We start from the raw sequence: 17,038 nt of genomic DNA on the forward strand, positions 1-17,038 counted from the left end.
TAAAATTCCTAACTAAGGAACACTTCCAGCTAAGAGCTTTTGCTGCTAACTGATATGCAGATTGTAGGTTTTAATTGACAATTAAAACCTACAAAAAAAGTGATGCAAGTTACAAGGAATTAATAAATGCTTTGTAATGACAAATATGTTTTTCACTAATCATAAAATGTTTAAAGAGTTGGCCAACATTAGTACCTGTAGCCCCAAGGATTACAGAGCTTGGCTTGCAGTCTCTCTAAAATTAAAAGGTAAAGAAAGAAAAAATTACCTTAGATGAACCTAAAAGGTATCCAACGGGGGGATTTTTCTATATACCAACCCCCACACCTGAATTTACTTTGAACTCCTGTATATTTTTAAAGTATATAATGTCAGAGCAGCCATCATGAAAGAACAAAAACCAGGCAACCAAAATATCTGGATTTTGATTCATAGGTCATAATAAAAAAAAAAAAAACAAAACAGAACACAAACCAGACAAACAAAAAAACCACCACCAAAAATGTAGAATGGAATCCAATTAAGTAATTAGAGTAAAATTATATTTGACTTTAAAAAAGCACTGTTGCACTTTGATCCTTCTGCCTGAGTGTAGAGTAAGTACAGTAACCTAGTCTGAATATGGCGTTGCCTGCACAGATGCTTCACACAAACCAAAGACACAATTCCTCTGTACACAATAAATGAAGTTTCTCATCAATTTTCACAGCAGGGAGACACTTTTAAAAGATACACGTCAGGTTTGGCTAGTTTGAGTGTTTCTTCTTTCAAAATAAAACCACTGTATTTTGTTCCAAGTGGAGTTTGACCTAGTTCCTCCAACATCTTGTAAGAGAGCCACACCATCATCTTCCTCTTCAAAGTTTTCTTGTCCTCATCATCTCTCACCAAATTCATAGTGAGAAAGGATATAAGCCATCTTAGAACACACTCAGTTTTGGCAATCTAATGCCTTGAACATTTGAGAAGGTACCTGGTTTCAACACTTGTGAGTATAATGAGTGAAAAATGTATGCGACATCAGGTAAGCTCTTAGACATAGAATCAGAAACATGACTCTTGGATGAAAAATCAGAAAAAGAAAAAAAATGTTCCTGGTCCTTTCTGCCTGTAAATGACTGCTGATTATTCAATTATTCAGCCTTATGATTATGCCACACAGAGTACTTTTATTATACTCACAAAAAATCCAATGCACGTGTCTGAAAAGCAAGATGAAAACCATCATACTCTAGTTCTCTGGGCAACTATGGTAAAAACTTTCCTCAGAGTGATTTTATTTTCCAGTTATTTATTGTGCCAGTTGATAACAGGAGTTAAGTCTTTGCATGCTAGCTTTCTTCTCCTTCTATTCTACTTCATATTTTAATACATAAATGCCAAAACAGTACACCTAATCTCAGTAAGTCAAACATAAATCCTACAGGGGCTGGATTTCTTAGTGCATATTTCCTAGCGATCTGTTCTGAATGTGTCAGTATCTAGGATATAATGCATTTTGCCATTTTGTATTTATGGTTTGGAGGGTAATAATCTATAAGATATGGATCTGAAACAGTCTTTACAAGTATTGTTTCCTAGGAAAGGGGAGAGAAGTTAAAGAACATCTTAAAATACTAAACAGACAATTAATTCAATCAAAGATACTGACATTAGTGGAATTAAGACAGATATGGCTGACAATATTTACCAATAGCTCAAGATTTGAGGAATTAAAAGATGAAATGTGGATCTTTCTAGGGATTTGCTGCTTTTAGTTTAAAATATTTCCATTTGTGTCATAGTGGTCTTATTTAATATCTCATTACAAAAATAAGAAAACTTGCTGACCTATTACAAGGCTGTTGCAAGGCTGCTGATGGAAATAGCAAGAGTTCCACTAGGAAAAAAATACCAAAAACCACTGTAAATAAACTGGAGGATAATGTATATTTAAAAAATGTATTCAATATTTCAGAAAAAAAGTAAAACTTCTATGTGTGTCTGGGAAACAGAAAAAAGAAACAACAGGTAACATCCCAAAACAGCAACTCGAGAGACCACCCAACCTACGAAAGTGTTTAAGAAGGTTCTGCTGAAGTATGGAGGTGTATGAGTGACAGAATGGGGCAAGAAGCTTCAGGAGGATTAATTAACCATGTATCTACACAGGCTTCCGGAGTAAGTAATGCCATTTCTAGAGGCTATTTTTTACTTTTATGGTAGTTATGGAGAGAAATAACTGAATATAAGGATGAAAATACAAGAGAAATTAAAAAGAGAGGAGGTTACTAAACAAGGTGAAAACAGCAAATTAAACTGATTTTACAAAAGCAGTTTCAGTAATCTCAGGTACCTGGAAGCACAGGTCTCTTGGCAAGTTGATTTAAGGGATAAGGGAGTGCAGAAAGCTCAGCAGTTAAGACAATACACAACAGGTTATTCTGATGGACAAGAAAGACAAAACAGAGGCTCAGAAATCAATACACCTGTATAAGCATAGGGCAGAATTGAAGAAATAGAGGGAGCTTTGACAAAGCACTAGAGATGAGGAATGAGAAAATGTTATTTACTACCATAAATTTGCTAGAACACTGAAAAACCTGGAAAAGCAGCTGTCAGCAGTTTACTGGCAAAAAAAAAGACAACAGTATTTTTAAACAGTAACGGTTGTATAGATCTGGTTTCGTTCAATACTTTTAATTAGTAACAGGCAAAGAAGAAGAAAATACCCTTTTAAAATACGCACTAGGCTAGAAGGGAATTAAAATATTTTGGAAAATAGGATCATAATTCAAAATACTTTAATAAGCTGGAGATACTATCCAGAAGACATTCCATAAATATAAATGTAAATTATTCCACTCAAGGAAAAAAGCCAATCAATCCCACAAATGCAGATAGACTGGTAAGCAGAAAGACTGAGAAGAAAATATTTAATCATTATACTGGACTATAAATTAAACATAAGGCAGGTTAGAAAGTTGCTAAACTCTGGAATTTTTCAATGACTGCTCTCACAGTCAAGTTAAGGGATGAGGAGACTGAATATTGAACAATAAGAGGTTTTCTCCAAAACATTAGTCTAACCTTTAAGTATGCAGGAGTTACTGAAAAGTATAAATTTCAACAAAACTCTTCCTTTTTTCTTAATTACCTCTGTGTAATGTTTTTAATCCTTCTGACAGCATTTTGTTAGTGCACCTACTTTCAAATTAAAGACTCAATTCATTAAGACATACAGGGCAGAAGAGGTGCGTGACATTTTTCTGCAAAAGGGCCTGCCTTGAAAATTGTGTTAATAGACAAGCACATTAGCCCTCTTAATGATGCAAACACAAAGAGATTCTTAATTTTGCATTGTGCCTAATACTTTAAGAAGCACGTTCCCTTGTAAATCTATTTTCAAATAACGTGTTTTACTTACATTGATTGGCAAACAAGCTTTGTGCCTCAACATGAGCTGCTAAAACCACTGCAACTTTTTTGGGGTATATTAGTAAGTCTACTATTTGCCTAAAATGACAAACAGGGAAGGACTGCTATGGATGGCGCAGAATTAAAACCATCCTTTTAATTAAAACTTAGATTTCTTGTAAGTGTAAATGAAAATTGAAAGCATGTACTGATCCTGTCAAGCTCCACGGTAATTAATTCTAATCACTCCTGGAAGCCATTCCTAGTATAGTAATGAAATTTGCACAATAACTTTTTATTAAGACAGTAAAATTGATGCACCGTAGTGACTCTATACCCTACTCTCACTTTCCTGTATGTATGTATTTTTTGCTGACTGACCACTGCGGATGGCGGCCGGTCCAAGGCCCCCTTATGCCAGTTTGCTCTCTGTCCTGGGGGATGCACGAGCCTGCAGAGGCTCATTATCCATTATCCATTATCCAGGGAAAGCGGAGCACGCCCGAGCCGGGAGCGCGGGACGGGACGGCGCGGGAGCACCCCCTGCTGCCGCACGGCCGCCACCGCAGCGCCCCGGGCTTCGGCTCCAGCGGGGGAGATCCATCCACAGCCTCCCCGAGCAACCCACAGCCTCTCCGGGCAACCCACAGCCTCCCCGAGCAACCCACAGCCTGTCCGGGCAACCCACAGGCTCCCCGAGCAATCCACGGCCTGTCCGGGCAACCCACAGGCTCCCCGAGCAATCCGCAGCCCCTCCGGGCAACCCACAGGCTCCCCGGGCAATCCGCAGCCTCTCCGGGCAACCCACAGGCTCCCCGAGCAATCCAAAGCCTCTCCGGGCAACCCACAGGCTCCCCGAGCAACCCACAGCCTCCCCGAGCAACCCACAGCCTGTCCGGGCAACCCACAGGCTCCCCGAGCAATCCACAGCCTCTCCGGGCAACCCACAGGCTCCCCGAGCAATCCACAGCCTCTCCGGGCAACCCACAGGCTCCCCAAGCAATCCACGGCCTGTCCGGGCAACCCACAGGCTCCCCAAGCAATCCACGGCCTGTCCGGGCAACCCACAGGCTCCCCGAGCAATCCACAGCCTCTCCGGGCAACCCACAGCCTCCCCGAGCAACCCACGGCCTGTCCGGGCAACCCACAGGCTCCCCGAGCAATCCACGGCCTGTCCGGGCAACCCACAGGCTCCCCGAGCAATCCGCAGCCCCTCCGGGCAACCCACAGGCTCCCCGGGCAATCCACAGCCTCTCCGGGCAACCCACAGGCTCCCCGAGCAATCCAAAGCCTCTCCGGGCAACCCACAGGCTCCCCGAGCAACCCACAGGCTCCCCGAGCAACCCACAGCCTGTCCGGGCAACCCACAGGCTCCCCGGGTGATCTGCTCCACTGCTCGGGCACCCGTACAAGGAAGTTCTTCCTCATGTTCAGGTGGAACTTCCTGGGCATCAGTTTCTGCCATTGCCTCTTGAGCTACTGCTGGGCACCACCGAGCAGGGCCTGGTCCACCCTCTTGACACCCTTCCTTCTACACACATTGATGGAGCCTACACTCAAGTTTTCTCCTCTCCAGGCTAAACAGGCCCAGCTCCCTCAGCCTTTTCTCACAAATGAGGTGCACCAGTTCCCTGACCGTCTCCATAGTCTACCTTCCCACCTAAGTAAAGGCCACAGAGCCCTCACACCAGTTGAGATCAGCCCAACAGCACCAACCTCCCTCAGCACAGTCAGCCTGGATTTCTGCATGGGCTCCAGCTCCTTTACCAGTGGATGACCTTCTCTTCTACTCTTATGGCTCAAGCAAAACCCAAACTAATTCAGACAATAATATAATGACCACATTTCAGAACTAATACAAATATTAAAAACCAAATCATATTGCTTTCCCTTTCTTCCTGCTGAAATTCAGAATTTAGCTTAAAAGTAACTGTGACTGCATCTGAAATTATCATTAGTGTCATTTCCACTCAAACACTGAACAGCACATGGGAGCTGCTCAGGCTTAGCACAGCGAGATCCTGAGGCTGGTGAGGGTTCTCAGCAGGGCATCCCCGCCCAGCATCTGCCACATGCCACATCAGCTCTGGCACCAATCCTGTCTTCTCCATCTGTACAGGAACACTGGTTTTATTTACACTTTCTCAAGCAGTATGGATTAACATGACTTCATTTGAAGTTAAGGAGCAGCCTAGAAGTTGAGAAAGAAGAAATGGTTTTGTAGTCTGACTAAAAGATACACGGGATGACATCTCTAATTTTAAAATGCCAGTTACCTGCTATCAAAAATGGAAGGAAGCAGTCACATCCAAGACTTTCTTACTGCCTTTGCTGAATCCTGTTTCAAAGGCAAATCATGCCTTTTAGAATTAGGAACTACAGAAAATACACTATATTTAGGTTTAGAGCAAAATTTAAAATTTTACTTTTGCATAACCTTGTTTCATTTTCACTTGTAACTAACTTGCCATTCACATTGGAGGTGACAGAAGTCACATCTAAAATAAATTAATCCCTGAAAAGGCAACATTCATTAGTTTCTGAGAAAATTTCAAATTATAAACAACTATCTAAATAGGAAATGTAAAAATATTTTAAAACTTTGTTGAAAAACTTAAATTTTATAAAAACTACAAACGCAGACATGCAAACACCCACCGTATGCATGTACACAGGGACTTGCAAATGAGCTTGTTTAACCAAGAACTGGGAACTGGCTGCTTATTACAGATAAAAATGTCAGATACATCAAGATTAAAACTGTAACAAATCAAAACATTAAACTCATTGACTTAACCAAAGCTTTCTGTTTGGTGACTGAAAGCCATCTATGGCAGGCGGAACGCCTGGGTGACTTCAGCTGCATTAGAAAGAGTCCTACAGCTCAGGTTCCTCTTAGCTCATGACTTAAGATGTCAGGAGTTTACTGGAGGATGGCAGAAGGCAGATAAAACCCTGCAATTATTCCTAATTTCACTGTAAACAAATGGAAGATAAGAAATTTTATAAAAAATATTGTTACTCAAGCCAACAAAAGTCTTGCAAACTTCACCATTAATTTAAACAGCCTGTAATACAGCACTAAAACATGTCTGGAAACTGAATTTTGGTTTATTCTCCTCTGAGCCAATTACTATTTTAGATGCAAATTATTCAACTGATTTACTAATAAAAACAGCATAAATCAAAACTTCAGAAAAGCCTGAAAGATTACGTAAAAAATACTTAGTGATTGAAGATTATCAGGGTTGATGGGAAATAATGGAAATTTACTGAGGTCAAAAAAAAAGTTCAAAGAACAGAGTTTAAGGACTGAAAAGAAACTGAAAGACCTAAATCAATACGCATTTCAAAAGTGCAAAAAATCTTTTCCATAAAAAAAAAGCCTTTAAATTGCAAAAAGGATGATATTCTTTTATTATAGATTTTTTTTAAACACTAATATTAGAAAAAAATATATACAATATAGATTATATATGTGCATATGTATTGGTATCAGATAAATTTTTTTTTTAATATATTTAAATTTTGTGTCAAATACAACAAGTTATTATTACTACCATCCAAAATACTTAGCAATATTATTAAAATATTTTTTATTTTTATTAAAAAAATATATTCAAGAAATTATAACTTTCAATGACGGTGGTAGAGCGGACATTTGGTGTCTATCTCACCTTTCTGATCTTCCAAAGGAGAATTACAGAATCACAGAATACTCGGAGCTGGACCCAAGAGGATCATAAAGTTCAACTCTGAAGTGAATGGCCCATACAGGGATCAAACCCCCAACCTTGACATCATCCACACCCTGCTCTAACCAATTATTTGAAGTCTGAGGAAGTCCAGCTACAGCAGGGCCTATCCCACTCCCATTTTGGATACACCAAACAAAAGGCACTCACTACTTTCATCTCTTCAATTCCGTTCTTGAACTGTCAGCTTGTTCCAGGTTAGTGTTTGCCCAGCCACCAATCTTCCAACCAAAAGGGCTAAAACAAAGCATTGCCTAAACCACCAAAATTATCCCTTTAGTATCAATTTATATTTCATTAACCTAAAGAATCCGTGCAAAGTGACCAAGACGGTTGTTTAATGTTTCAAATAAAACTGAATATGCAAATAAGATCCTCATTTTCCTCTAAGTTTAAAATTCTGTAATAAATAATTCCTACATTTTAATACATTTAATCCAAGAAATGAACTAGCTGTAATAAACTTCCTAAAATGCACCTGATAATTAAAAGTTTCTTGAAAACATGCTATAGCCAACATATTCTAGGCAGGAGGAAAACTCCAATATACAAATCAAGAGAGCTGTCAGGGACCTGATTTGGCTTTGGAACAGGCTGCAGTTAAGGCATATATCCACTAAGTGGCATTAGCAACCCAAACACCTAATTTTGACAAAAAGTGATCATAATACAGCACACTTTACCTCCTACAAACAAATTGAGGGAAAACGCTTCCTTTGAATGATTCATTTTATTCAATTTTGTCATAAGCTTTGGCATAATTCCAAACAGCATTAGCAATTTACTTTTCAGATCAAGACATTTATTAGAAATAAAACCATCATGACAAACCTATTAAACAAAGCAACCAAGATATGGGAGCAATGTGAGTTTAAAATAAGACACATTAAACTACAACAAGGTATTTTAAAAGTAGCTGGGGTTTCAGAAGTGCTGTAAATCAACAAATGTAGTATTTCCTGTTGTGAAGTATAAAAGTCACACCAGATGTTTATTTTAGATAAAACACTTAAAAAAAATAGGTAATTCTAATAATTTAGATATGAGGCTACCTGATTCTAGAGAGTATTAAAGATTACAATAATTGGGAAAGTAAGAAAATGACTACACTAATTATTTAAGGATTTGTTTTCAAAATATTACTTAAGGGTTAATGACTGTAAGTATAGGGTTTTGACAATTGTTTAGTGGAAAAATGCCTTTAGGAACAATATAAATACCAGAGAAAAGTATTAGAACAGAACTCTCATTTTAAAATAGTTTTTCCCTATTCCTATTGTTTGTCCCTGGTCTTTTATCACTGTCAGTTTGTTCATACATAAACAGCTCCTGAAAATAAAGGGAAGTGGAAAAAATCAGTATTACTGTATAGAAGATTACAGAAAAATTAAATGAGCAAGTACTTCTGTCTCTCAGCCTCATCAAAACATATATTTTAAGCTTGTGAAACGTCTCATATATGCACTCAAAATTCTCAGCATACTTCAGTGCTACAAGGAGCAAGACATTCCTTTTCTTTTTTTTTACGTGATTTTTTTCTCCTCGCTGGCCACAGAGGAATTGCATTAGGACATAGTCCTTTTTCCCTACATCCGCCTACGACAAACATTTGCTGCAAGTCAGCGACTCCAAAACCAAATTGTTTACAATTAACTCAAAAAGCCATTAAAAAATTGTTTCTTTGTTCCAGTTGGAAAGAGAGACAGCCAGATGTGTGGCTTGTTGATCCTGCTCTTTTCTGACCTCTGAGTGTAGGAAGAACTGCAGCTGAGGAAGGAAGTCAGCAAGTTGTGCTAATGAAGGTGAACATTGCAAAAAAAGAGCTTACAATCTTTTTCATGGAAGAAAAAGATATGTGAAAGAGGTTTTTTTATTAAAAAAGAGATAACAAAAGGCCTTATTTTTTCCTATTGGTGAAAAATTAGAGCCTTTGTTTCAGAAGAAGTGACTGAGTTTCTGTCTTTTGCTACTTTTGAAAAATTTTACCCTTAATTTCAAAAACTTCATTAAGTTTGAGGTGTCTGTAAATAAGCAGACATCTCATCATTAACACCTGCTGGAAAACCATCCTTCTTTGAAGACATAAAACTCAGGAAAAACATTTTAATTTTAGGCTCTGAGTCACAGTCTAGCACTACAGACCAAAATCTGGCATAAAGCTGAATTCCAGATTGAGAGTGTACCCAGTACTTGGGAAAACACATCTGGCCAACAATACAAGGCAACCCCTACAATTACCACAGTACTTTTCTTCAGAGTTCTCCCTGAAACACATTTATGCATTTTATCTGTAAAATACCTGGCAATGAATTAGACTAGAGGTCTGTGTTGAAAACTTCATTACATGGTACTCCTCATAACCATACAGAACACGCCCATACAAGATACTGTGTGAGATAAAATCAGTCTCAAAAACTGCACAGCAACAGGCATGGAAAGTTATCATCTTGTTTATGGACTTTTAATTACTTCCTAAAAAATGTCTGAAATGCATTCTGAACTTCTACGACCACCGTGCTCCTCATTGTATCAAGATAGCTGAGATGTTAGTAAGTTATCATGGCCTAAGGTAAACTAAGGACACATTTGTGTGTGAAGTACAAATTCACTCCAGAGATTCAGCTTTAGATATTAATTCTGGCACTTAAGCATCAATCTTCAAGCAGTTAGTGAAGCCTACTTTAGGCATCCAACTTAATTGTCTGGATTAGGTTAAATGTTTGATCTTGCTCTCCCTGCATTGCTAACTTCATCTTAACAGTTCACACTACTTTTGGTAGAAAATGATGCCTAATTCTTGTCAAGCAGTTACTATTTTAAGAACATACTTACCATGTGAAGACCTGAATATAATCATCATAGTTTGTGTTCCAACTGTCTGTTATGCTATTATTTAACTAAGAAACTTTCCAATGTATTCTTAGAAAACAGGAAACTGAAAATGAAAACTAGTTTACTCTCTTCCGACCCCATGTGCTCCTGCTCCCAAGGTCATTTAAAAAAGCAACAGTAATAGATCACCATATACATGTATATACAAAACACTTCTGAAAACAGTTATACAATTATTTAATCTGATAAGAACATTCAAACTCTGTAGAATTAAAGCAATAATACATGTCACACCTTTCAAAAGTCGTAAGGGATACTGGCCATTTAAAAATAGTGTACGAGGTTCAGTCTTTCTCTTTGCACTGACAGAAGTTAAAACCTTATCATGTAAAATTCCCAGCACAGCTCAAACAGCTCACAGCTAAGAGCACAAAATATTGCTTCTGATGCATTAGTATTTAAAATTTATTACTGGCCTGTCACTTTTATATTGAGATTTGATTTTCAGAACCTTTCCTTTTACAAAAAAAATCCTCATATGCTTCTACAGTTTGTATTTTGCCAGTCTGAAAAAAACCCAATATTTAAGATCAGTGAAGTCATATTTAAGGGTTTCATTTGGAAAAAAAAAAAAAAGTCTTAACTGTAAAAAATCTCGAAGAGCAAACAGTGAGGACTTCACAAATATAGCAGGTAAAACAAGATACTAACTAATTTTCTTACCAGGTGTAATTCCTACCAGTTTATTATTTCCTCCCAATGAACTTAATAAAAGTGAACCACACTGCAGTCATATTAACTTTCTATGGAATAAATATGAAATAGCCCATAATTTAACAAATCTCTATTCCCTTATTTCACTCCTTTGTTTTTTCCTCCTCATTTCCTGTTTCTTCTGATACACCAAGAGTATTATTCACCACTCCTACCATTTTTTCCTTTTATTCTTCCTTTTCATTCTATTTGTACTGCCTCCAAGATCTCCCTTCAACTCATCTCAGTCCCTCCCAGTGGAGTGGATAAGTCCATGCTGAGCACTCATTTTTGAGTTTCTCTCCTCTCTGGCCCCGAAGGATCATCCTGGGCCATTAATTTTAGTTGAAGTGCTATTCTAAAATTTAATAGGTATGTAATATACATAATTCCTATTTCAAATCCCATATGACTGTAACAAAATAGAAGGTTGGAAGCTCTTTTAATGGAGAAAATAAAACCTAAAAATAAAATAAGCAAAATAGCTTTGCTGCTTATGTATACAGTCCTTACAAGTTCACATCAGTAGTTTAAAACAGAGAATAATTTTCTCCACTGCAGAAATTGTCAAGCTCTGACTGCAGCTGTTCATCTTAAGTCTCTCCTGCCACCCCTCCCATCCACTTTGTCCCTTGGACCTGGGTTTGTTCAGCCATCCAGTGAAATGAAACAGGAACAGTCTGTCAGCTATGCTGGTTCCACATCCTTTGCGACCTTAAAGTGATGAATCTCTACACCTTCCACCTCTGCAGGTGGCTTTATTTCTTTTGAACAAACCTCCACATGACCAGCAAACACCTTTATTTTGACAGATTGCCCTGGGTTCACCTGGGTACTGTGAACCAGCTTTGACAGAAAGCCAGTCAGGCTGCTGCCATGTTGGGCTTATTTTCACCTACAACAAATGGAAGTTTTTGCAGGCTTTTGCCCACAGCACCACTTTTTGGATGCCTCTCACAGCAAGCTGAATTAATGACAGCATGCACTGTTACTAAAGCAGGGTTAGCTTAAAGAATCCCTTCCATACTCAGTGGCTTCCATCTCTCTGAGAAACCACTGGATCAAAGCCACCATCTCGCACAGCCTTACTATCCACAATACTCAATATCCACACAACTACTAGTTAAGATACTATTGCCTTTCAGATTTTAGGCTTTTGCATGCTGCAAAGCACTCCAGGTCAAATGTCCTGTCTGCTTCACGTTTCCCTGGAGTCCAGGAAGGGCTGGCAAACAGCACTGTTTGGGTCACAACCACCAGAACTGATGTCTGTGACTCTCAGCCGTGCAGCCCCAGTGCAGTGCTGGCCACAACTCAGCTGCATGAGAAGTGTGACAGAGATCTCCCTTCTGGTCCCTAGAACCTTTGTAGAAAACATGCGAAGCCAGACTGGCATGACCTCTAGCATTTCACTAAGAAGAAGGTAATCTTCAGTGACAAATTTTCTCTTAATTACATCTACAGATCAAAACTTTCTAGCTCATCTCTATCCCCATCTGCTTTCTCCCCAGCTATTAAAGTCTGCAGCTCTTCACAACCCCTTCATAGTCTTCCTCATGTATCAAACATTTTCTTGGAGCAGAGAGAAATAAGGACTTCAAAGCCAATAAAACAATTTTTTGCTGCAGGTACTGGCACTGATTCCCTTGCACTGACACCAGTACTTGTGTGAATCTGCAGTGAGCTGATGCAGAGGTCTAAACTGACAGAAAAGTAATCCTCTGGGAAGCCTTTGCAATCCCACAGATTTTCAGCAGCAAATTCCCTAAACCAGCATATCCTGCTGAGTGAAGGTGTTGATGCAAGAGAAGGGGCAGACAGCACTCACCTACCCCTCTAGATGACAATAAGCTAATAGAACAACTATACACCTGATCACAAAATTCAGTCCTGTACGTATACTGACCATACAAGAGTGGCTGTTGTGGTTTCTCTCAGGGAACATAGAAATTTAGGACAAATGAACTATTAGTACTTAAAATCTCAAATAACATTGGACTAATTCAACAAATACATAAGCATTGAACAAAGCAAAGTCCAGCATATTGCACTCTTTAGCTTTCCCACAATTCAGGTATAAAAGGAAGAGGGTGCTTAACACAAACACTCGGTTATGTCTTACCTAGAAATACAGTGGTTCCAATTCACATTCAAAAATCCAAGGAGGTGATGCTAAACATTCAATGTCCGTCTGTCATGAAAAACATTCAAGATTACACTTGGGATCACTTTGCTCTTCCCTATCTCAATTTTGCAATGCAACTTTCTAGCTTAAAAAAGAAATTCCCATGAGAAATGGAAATTATTCTATTCAAAGTGAAATTTGTAACGTCCAAAAATTTTTGTAGTAATACCATTAAAAATGAAGCTGGGCTGAAATGATCAGGTATTCAAACTAGATTTTATTCCATATAATTCTGCTGAACAGATTCAATTTAAGTTGGATTTTATAATAAGCTGTTGCTAAGACTGGTACAGCCAAAGGAAAATAATGTGCACTGGTAATGGTATGCATTATATTAAGAATTAAAAGATATAATAATGAAATCATGGAAATAGGAATACATTTCCAAAACATTTAGCAATTTAGTATAAAGGCTGTATTTATGTAAAACAATATTTATATTGAAAAAAGTCCAGTTAAAGCAGTTCTAAATTCAGAAATTAATTTTCCAATCTTTTGAAACTACTGAAATAAAGAACGTAATTTAAATGCCCAATAGTGGTCATTTCATTTTGCAAGTATTGAGGCAGGGGAGGCCACTAGAAAAACAAGGGGACCAGCTCCTTCATAAGGTTCTATAGGACAGCTATTTTAATGTTACTTTTTCAACTCTCTAAATAAAATAACTTAAGAGAAGTGCAAGCTTGCTCCCAAAATAATAGTGAAGGTAACAAGGAAAATAAATTCCCCACAGAAAAGCTTGGAAGTGAACTTCTGTTTCGACCATAACCTCAATAATGTTAATGTAACTACACAAACACTCTTCCCAAATATTCAGTTTCACTGTCCTCACAATCTCAGAGGTCAAGCTATCCGGTTCATAAATCAGCTTAATTAAGTTTTGGCTTTGAAAAACACATGGTTGTGTTTCTGGAGCTATATTTATAAACATGTGACTAAAAACTGGGTTTAATCTAATTATGGATTTTTATTCATTTAATTTCCAAGTAGTAACCTTGACTGCTGCTTAGAGAGGCATTATCTTTTGAAACTCAGGGGTGGTGCAGTGCAGATTCGTTTTTTTCCTAAAAAGATGTTCCTTACTGCAAATTGTAACAATTCATTATAAAAGATGATTAAATTATATCAAAATGTAACACTAATTTCCCAGTAGAACACCCACACAGGGAACTAATTAGCAATAGCTCCTCTGTGTAAACAAATCTTTGTACCAATTAGTAGCCAGTCAAGTCAGGAAACTCCCTTTCTCTAGGGGAAAAACATTTTTTTTAGCATCGCTTTACTTTGCTGCTGGCTGCAAATTCTCTCCAGTTCTGTAGCAATGCATGGTATTTACAACTTATATTTCAGAGAGTTTGATGGGAACTTGGTCAAGATTTGGAAAAAAAAAATGGCAGTAGGAGACCCATAAAAATTACAGAACCAGGACTTCAAAAGGGATTTGAACAAATCCTGCTCTCTGCCTAAGCCAATTGTGTCCCAAGGGTCTACCCAGACCAGAACAATAACAGTAAAATGACTCAAAACAAACAGTGGAGTAAATGAAAAAAGTACATGGGAAGAATTATTCTCAGTTGTTGTTCTATAATGAGAAAAGCAAACAAATAAAAACCTCAAGGCGAGAATATTATGCCCAGATAGCATTCTGAAAGCATCAGTGAGGTGCAAGAGTAAAACTGCATAAAGGATGGTATTCAAGGGGGGCTGAGTGTTCATTTATCATTGATGATGTTCAAATCTGCTCAACAGCTGTTCTGTGCAAGCCTGAAAGTACTAGAGTTGACTCTTACCTTGTTGAGGATGATCCAGAGCCTTCCCAATACTTAGACAGAGGCTGCAATCTGTGGATTTTAAAATTTATTTAAAAGGATTGTTATCAATGAAACTGTTTTAATTACTGAGTAAAAATCAGAAAAGTTACTTAAATGCCTTCAATAGAGAATAACTTCCCTTTTTTCAAAAGCAAAGAGCACTCTGCAAGGTGTCGTCTACCGTGCATTACTCCCAGAGCCAAAGGTCAATTAATCTCATAGTGCCACACACCAGGGTAGTGAACTACTGTTGCAGGAACACCTCAGGACAGGGAAAGGACTGGCAGCACCTCACAGAACCCAGAAACCCACCCTTTCCCATAGAGCAGTGATGTAGTAAGAGACAACTTCTGACCCTCCAGTGCTACAGGACTGCAAAAACCAGCTCTAAATACCATTGTTTTGTCCCCTTACCTTTTGACCCAACAACAACAACAAAAATGACAGGTCTGAAAGACTCTGTAATTCCAGCATTGATTACATTTATATAGAAAAACTAAATTTTGGAAATAAAAACCCATCAGCCATCAAGGAGAACCTCCTTTTCAGCTGAATTATAAAATTACAAACCTTTTGAAACTTATACAGAATAGCTGTCCCTCAGCACAACTTAAGTAGTAACTAGGACTGAATTAGCTTTTTAATCAAATACACACAACATTCTGGAAGTCTGCTTTTTAATCTTTTAAAAAAATTATCTCAGATATCTAAATTTCTTTCAGTATAAAACAAAATGAAACACCAAATCAAATGGGATGTAAAAACAATGTCAGTGTAATTCACGGGGTTAATGTGATTAGCAGGTATGAAAGGGGCATTAAAAAAAGACTACAAACAGATGCCAGGAAGCATTTCTTGTTCGTGAGCAATAACTGCATGGAATGGGCTGCAAGGCAAGTTCACTGAGGTATCACATTTGGATTGAGATGCCATCGAGTGGGAAAGCCAATGCCATGGAAGGGAAGGAGGATAAACTACTCTGAAAAGTTTAGAGTTTCCAGTTTCATATCTTTAAAATATTCCTTTTAAAGTGGAGATAAACATCCCAAGATTGGTATCAAGAGTTTTCCATAGGAAAGCTGAGGGGAATGAAGAGGAACAACAATTTAATGAGTTTAGAAAATAACTAAATATCAAGACACTTCTTACAACACTGTTACATAACCACAGGGTGAAGAAACATATTTATAAGCAACTGCTCCTGTCCTTGGGATAATTTGTGAGTTAGAAAGAAAGTGATCATTTATTAAACACCAGCCTGATAAAAATGGACTGAAATAAATAAGGCACTCTGGAAACTTTAGTAGAAACCTTAATGCTGCTTTAAGGGAAGGATATTAACAAGGAGGCATCACATATTAACACAGAAGAGAAAATTCTCTTTTACTACTTTGGCAAGATCCAGCAAGTCAATTTATCCATAGTTAAAATGCATTTATACAATGAAACATGGGAGACAGTTCAGTTCCCTCAGTGTAGTAGTCTGGGGGACCCGCTGGGAGTAAAGCTTATTATCCACCTAGGGATTTGAGCAGTCGTAGTTCACAACCAATTTGACTTAAGGAAAAACACAGCTGCTATTTTGAAAGTTTCCTGCTGTGTAAGAAATAATTAAGGCTGTACAATCAGTATTCAAGTAAGCATAAATAGCAAAGATGTTAAATTAATTCTATTTGGAAATAAAGAGTTAAGTGAAGCTGCACTACAGAACAGAATACATAATGTTGTAGCTCAAAGGCAAAAGAGAAGAGTTAAATGAGATGAAGTGTGCATCAGAGGTCAAACTCTCAATCCTAAATAGGCAACCACAACATTATTTCATGTTTTAAAGTCCTTTACTCAAGAAGTAGAAAGTAAAAGTTCCAAAATGAAGTAATGAATTCTATTCTGATTTAAAATACAAAAAAGGAGCAGCAGCTGAACACACTTATCTATGTATAAACTGAAAAAGCACAGAATCATTAAAACTTCTACTACCAAGCCAGTACTATTTAAATATTACGCAGAAAAATGCAAGAGATGTCAATGGCAATAGAGGTAATTCAGGGCAGCTCATCCTTAGAGCATCCTGACCTATAATTCCAATTCTCTCCCCACACAACCATCAAAGCACAAACTGCACCAGGAATTCCCAGCCCAGGGATGGCACTCAGCCTTGTCACTGTCAGTGTGGGGACTGGGAGCTCAGTTTCTGATTGCTGGACCACTTCCAGGTGGGGAAATACATGACAAGGTTACCAAGAAGCCTATGCCATCCCAGCAGCTATTCCTCGTGTCCTGCAGAAGCGAGGTGGTGAGACAGATGG

General features: G+C 38.1%; 1 protein-coding gene across 3 annotated transcripts in view; it reads right to left on the reverse strand.

Moving 5' to 3' along the window:
• Window positions 1–17,038, reverse strand: part of CYRIA (CYFIP related Rac1 interactor A) — a 55,664-nt gene that overhangs the window by 25,163 nt on the left and 13,463 nt on the right. For all 3 annotated transcript variants that reach the window (XM_069011622.1, XM_069011620.1, XM_069011621.1), the window contains exons 2-3: window positions 14,712–14,762; window positions 12,859–12,927 (exon numbers count right to left, since the gene is read on the reverse strand). The gene's annotated coding sequence lies outside the window, so the exon portion shown is untranslated. The remainder of the gene's footprint in view (window positions 1–12,858; window positions 12,928–14,711; window positions 14,763–17,038) is intronic.

This window comes from Aphelocoma coerulescens, chromosome 3 (assembly GCF_041296385.1).
Source record: "Aphelocoma coerulescens isolate FSJ_1873_10779 chromosome 3, UR_Acoe_1.0, whole genome shotgun sequence".
Lineage (NCBI taxonomy): Eukaryota > Metazoa > Chordata > Aves > Passeriformes > Corvidae > Aphelocoma > Aphelocoma coerulescens.